Source organism: Coffea eugenioides, chromosome 4, assembly GCF_003713205.1.
Source record: "Coffea eugenioides isolate CCC68of chromosome 4, Ceug_1.0, whole genome shotgun sequence".
NCBI classification, from domain to species: Eukaryota; Viridiplantae; Streptophyta; class Magnoliopsida; order Gentianales; family Rubiaceae; genus Coffea; species Coffea eugenioides.
Genome location: NC_040038.1, coordinates 43541963 through 43548665, shown reverse-complemented (window position 1 = coordinate 43548665; position 6703 = coordinate 43541963).

Genomic DNA, 6703 nt, shown 5'->3' with positions numbered 1-6703 from the left:
AATCAAACTTGTGAAATACTAATGGAAAACCTAAACAAATAAGGATAAGACGGTTCAAAATACATAATAAGGGTGTAAGTTTTGGAAATTTTGTGAACCCTGGTTAAAGCTATTCGTAAGAGGGATGCAAATTTCGAAAAAATAAAATTATGGATGAGGTATGATTCACTAATTATGAATTAATAAATTCACTTTCACGGGGAACTTGCACTTTGTTGAATACCGATATGCCTATCAATTGGACCATTTGAGTCGGATTTTAACAAGTCCTAAGTCAATTTATACAATTAATATCACTTTCGAATTTTGAGTTGTGGATTTTGGGTTGATGAATATGAAACTCATATTTGACTCACAAAATATTCGGGCTGTGACTGTGAGCCTAATTCGAGCATAACTCAAACTCACTTACTGCTCCTTAATTTCTTTAATATAATTATTATAACTATTTAGTTCTAAAGTAATTTAACATTCATCGAATCACAACATTAAAACCATATATAAACCAATAATAGTTCATTAAAAAAATACATGAATCAATAATTTTTTAACAATGATATATCCAATTAATTCAAAATACATGGAAAATAGTAATAAAGTATGATTAATAGTCAATACATCTTCAAAATTTCTCAATTTACTTGTAATCCAAATAATAGTAAACAAATTGATTTGTCTCATGAGTTACATAAGAACCTACAAGAAAGAAGAAAATAGATCAATAAATGTTGGTGGTTAGTTCATGTAGAGTTTAAACCGGTGAAGTATACAAAAGGCATACTTTGCATTAAAACTACCTATGCCTGTTTAGTCAAAAATATAAGTAGCCACTACAAAAAGCAGTGAGTTAGCATCTAGATAATATATTATAAATATTGAAACAGTTAAACCAACAATCTATCTATTTGATATAAGAAGTAGCCAATATCACACCAATGCAAAAATTTACTAAACCGAAAAAAGTTAGAGTATAAGTTATGAATTACCAGCTCTCAAGAAAGCAACAAAATTGTTGATTTTGACTCATAAGTATATTTAAGGCTTTTGGTTATTGCTTATGTTCTAAATCTTTTGACATAATTTTATATATTAAATATTCCTTATATATATTAATATATTTTGACATATAAGTATAAAGTATTAGTACTATATATTTAGATATGTAATTATATATACCAAAATATGGATCTATTATATATGATTATGTATATACATATATATATATACATACAAATAAAAAAGCTGAGCCTATATTGGATTTGAATCTAGTAAGGCTCAAATTTGACTCACATTTCATTTGAGTCTAATATGTAAATTCAAACTCAATTGACTCAATAAAAAGTTAAAGTTCATCAGGCATTTTTTTTTCTAACCAAACTCAGGCTAACTCGACTCCACTGGCAATCCTAAATACCGATATGCAACTTAATCAACAGATGTGTTGATTTCGCGGTGAATACAACATGGTAAATATATGGGTAAATCCAAGCACATGTAAATTTATATACATGTGCTCATATGTACGTATACAAGTCCTCATATGTGCACATAAAGATACTTTCCCAAGGGCCTATTTGGCACTCAAGTTTTTAGGGTGGGTTTTTTCCTACAAGTTTTTTAAAATAACTTTAATTACAAAAATCTCAAACAAATTCTCAAAAATTTTAAAATACACGCACCAAAATACCAAAAATATATTAAAATTTTTTTTTCTTTTCGTTCTTCTTCTTTTTCCTCCCCCACCTCAACCCACTTCCACTTTTACCACTAGCCAAACGCTAGCACTGGTGTCTCCTTTTTTAGCTCTCCTCCTTCCTCCAATCTATGTCAAGTTCTAGGGAACCAATGGTTCCTTGGCCGTTGGCCATCACAAGAAACTTAAAATCTTTTGTGGGGCGGGAGATCAATGATTCAATCTTTGCCACTAATATATAATTTTTTCAAATTCATACGGGTGCGTAGTATATCCGTCTGGTCCTGGTCCGATAATGATTCAATACCCACCGATTCCCATAATTTAGTTGACCCTCCTCCCCAAAAATGAAATTAGAGTATGAGTGAGAGTAAAATAGATTTTACTAAGTGACATAAAAAAAAACCAATTGAATCCTCTAAAATAAGTTAGAGTAAGAGTAGAAATAGAGTAGATGTTGCCAATTGACAAAAAAAGAAGAAAAAAAAAAAAGATCTCAGGGACTAAGGCATTGTTGAAGTTAGAATACGTGTAATTCCTTTGAAATAGGGCTGCAAACGAACTGAGCCGCTCGCAAGCGGCTCAAGTCGAAATCGAACTCGAACTCGAGCTCAAGATATTAAGTTTGTTAGCTCGCGAGCCGGCTCGTGAGCTCGAGTATATATATATATTTTTTATTTTTTTTATTTTAAGTATATTTTATTTTTATTTTTTTATTTTAAGTATATATTTTTTTAATTTTTATTTTAATAGTAAAATTGCATATATATCCTTAATATTTTATTATTTATTAAAAAAATATTATTTTATTTATTTTTAAAAGCTTGAGCTCGAGCTTGAAATTGTCGGCTCGTCGAGCTCGAGTTCGAGTTCGAGTTCACTAAAATTATGTCAAAACTCGGCTCGATTTGGCCAAAACTCGACTCGACTCGGCTCGTTTGCGGCCCTACTTTGAAGTAGTACAACATTCTTATTAATAGTGGTCAATATCCACTGCATTTTCATCCAAAAAGCATTGAATAGATGCAAGCTTATCTCTGAGTTTATAATTGTGCGCTAGCTATTTCAAGTATCTCCAAGTTTTAAGCCTGAATTTTACTCTCTTTAGTCTCCAAATGAGCCTAAACTTAGGATTACTTTGTATTTCACAATCCCATTCTTCTTTCATAACATTATAGAAACTTGAATGTTCAATCTAGTGGTTGAAAAATATGAACGTCCTTGCTTTCCGAACAACTATTTTATCTAGGATACCACCATAGGCATACAAGTAAAGATTCCATGAAGTTGCAATAAATTTTTGAATTTTTAAAACAGAAAACAGATCATGGTTCACAAGAGCCCTGTTAAGTTTACATGAAATTCTACAAACACCCACTTGTTTGTTATTCCAATAGTACTTGATATATTGCCAATTGAGATCCAGATGTCGAGCTATAGACACAATTTAAGAAACCAACAAGATGAGAATGATAGATTTGGTTACCTTCATCTTTTCTTCAAGGGTAAAAAAATAAAAAAAAACCCTATGGTAAGCCTAAAACATAGAAAAGCTCCCCATGATTTCAAAATGTACAACACAACACTTCATGCATTGAACTAAATTGTAAATATGACGGAATCCGTTAAATTTAATGGAAATGACTTATTGGAACCTAAAAAAAAATTTATACCTAATTTTTATCAAATATACCTATTCTACCCCTTAACCCTCAATTCTCTTTATTTAGAGAATAAAACAAATGATTTTTTTGAGCTGACTTTTGCTTAATTATATCAGGGCATTTTGGTTCGTCCATTTTCGTTAAGTTTAATAGATTCCGTCATCTTTACAATTTAGTTCGAAGCATGAGGTGTCGTGTTGTATATTTTGAAACCATGAAGGGGGCTTTTCTGTGTATTAGGTTTATCGTAGGGGATTTTTTTGTTTTTTACCCTTTCTTCAATAAAAAGGATAGAGTTGAAAGTTCCAAGAGTTATCCAGAAGCTGGTCATAGTAGAGCATATAGATGTGATGGTTCTCTTTAAATACTAAGACTTTATTGGAGAATTCAATTTACCATTTAAAATTTAATGGTAATTAATTAAGCTGTTCTGAATTATTTAGAAGAATTTACTTAGTGATACGATTTTTTTTTTTTAGTATTAAGTGGGAGGTTTCGAATCTTAAATCTCTCACTTATATCCCATTTCCTAGTACTATCCAACCCATCCATTTCCCAAAGTGATAAGCTGTTTACTTACCATTTAATGCAAAATGTGTTCTTTTTAATATATTTTAATAGAAGAGATAAGGGATTAAAGAACGAAAGAGGTGAAAGGGGGATCAGAATTTAGGAGTTTTTGGCTAAAATAATATACTTTTCAAAAAAAGAATCCCAAAGTAATGCTTATTTAGTTTTTATTCCCTTATTAATCTAGTTATTGCCATGTAGACTCCCCATAATTAGTGTTTTAAAATTGTTCATCGCCCTCCAAATTGCAATGATTTTGCCGAAGAACTTTTTTTTTTTGCTGCCATTATTCCTCCCTGGCTTTATTCTTGATTATTTTATCACAAGTTCCTTTCTTTTTTTCTTGTTACTTGCAATTTTATATATGGTAGTCTCCTAACTTTGTAAATTTTAAGAAGTTTGCAAAAACTCAAATTGTTTGAAGTACGAGTAAACATTTCAAAACACACAATAATCATAGTTTACGTGAAATATAAAAATTCCCTATATAGGGAAAGAAAATTCGAAAAAAAAAATCTCTTGCATTTTTTGACTTATCAAAAGAGAATACATTCCAAAAAAATAGGAGAGAAAAAATATAACTAGATTAGTATTAGTATCAAAATTAACACGCTATATGAGCCAATCTAATGTGAGAAATACTAATTAACTCAATAATAAATAGAGAAATATTTTTATTTATCTTTAAGACTGTACATAAGTAGCAAAATTTGAACTACTGAAAAGTTATTAAGAATCTATTGATGTGGATTGTACCTCTTAATATAAGATGGAAATGTGAATACTTTCCATACTCCAAGTCCACGTGGCAACAAGTAGGTTAACAAGGGAATATATTTTGAAAGTGCATTAGTTTGGGAATAGTTTTAAAGAATGAGGTTATTATGGAAATAAACTCCGGAATTTAGAACTTCTAAGTTCTAAAGTCTTAATTTTAGTCACTAGATTAAAACCTTTTCAGCAATGCAAAATATATTCAAATGTTAAGATTTCAATACATAACAATCCAATAATTTAGTAAATTTAGATTTTAGATTTCAATTTTATTAAACACACCCTAAGTCTCTAAGACTCTAGATTTCTCCCATAAACAAAAGTAGTGAAGAAACAATTTTTTAGAAGACTTGAGTGTTATAAAAAGGTCAATATGTTTGTCAAATTTCTCCAATCTTTAAGTTTTCGATTGATTCTCATGTTCCATTCTACATTTCATTTGAAATCTTATTGCATCTTAAAATGTTTTAACTATCTTATTTAATTCCAAACGTTAATGCTATTGGAAGATCGAAATACATGAGCATCAAATTTAACTCTAACAATTATTTTCTATTAAAATATAAATCTACTTTTATTAATCAAATATAATTGCTCATTGGAGAGACAATGCCTATATATGTTCAACAAATCTAGTTCATTTTGTATTCCAATTAACCAATAAATTTTTAGCCAATGACATCTTATTTTTGGGTTTAAAAAATCTTGTACCCTTGAACTATGCCCCAATTCTAATTTTGGTCCTTGAACTATATTTCCTAAAAGTCTTAAACACTCCTTCTACGTTAGTCCAATTGTTAACAAAATACAAAACTAATGAAATAATTGCTACTCTATGTTGATGAAATATTCTAGTTTTAGTAATAAAGTAACCAAAAGTAACAAAAATTTTGCTAACATTTGTGCATTCCATTAATGATTGGGCTAACATGGGTGGTTTTAAGACTCTATGTAGCATAGTATCCAAAACTAAAGTTTAAGGATTTAATGAAAATTAGAATATGGTTTAAGGGTACAAAGTGGGGTTGTTTTCATTTTTTTCGCAAAAAAAATTATTCTCACATTATCATTTTCCATATATTAGAATGCATGGTAAACTTAAGTCTCCAACAATATCAACTGGTCAGGGAGAAATCAAACAATTTAAGCACTATATTTTACTATATTTTTCTTAATTTCTATTATTTATAAAACTCTACAAGTGTCATAACAATGATTCAACAAAAATTTAAAACTAGTGTCATTGCGAATTACTAATGCAAAGCACTACAATTGTATGGGGTTATCTACTTTGCACCCCTCAACTATATCCAAATTTTCACTTTGATCTCTACATTTTGAAAAGGAACACTTTACTTCCTATAATATAATTTTTTTTACTTAAGTAAAATCAATGTCGAGATGATTGGTGAGACATATTTTATTATTTAAGAGGAACAAATTTTATATTTTAGTGACTGATATGACACAGAATTTACACTTTAAGAACTAAAGTGGGGTAGATTTTATACTTAGGGATCAAAATATAACAAATTTTATACTGTAGAAATAAAAGTATCTCATTTTGAAGTTTAAGCACTAAAGTGGGAATTTTGACATAATTTAATGTTGCAAAGTGACACTAACCCTAACTTTATGCTTGTGTGCTTGTGATTGTGTTAGTTTAGTGAACATGACTTTGAGTCAAAGTAAAATCCTAATCAAGATTTTGAGTCAAGGTAAAATAGATCAAAGGTTTTAGGGTTCAAAATGTCTCAATATTGAAGTTTAAGACTAATATGAATCTTGATATACTATTTTAAAGGTGCATTCAATAAAACTAAAATTTGAATCCATTAAATTATTGAATTTTTAAATACTAAATCTCATACATTTAAGACTGATATGAATCTTAATATACTATTTTAAGGGTGCATTCAATAAATTTGACATCTGAATCCATTAAGTTATTGAATTTTTATGTACTAAATCTTATACATTTGAGTGTATATCATATTAAATG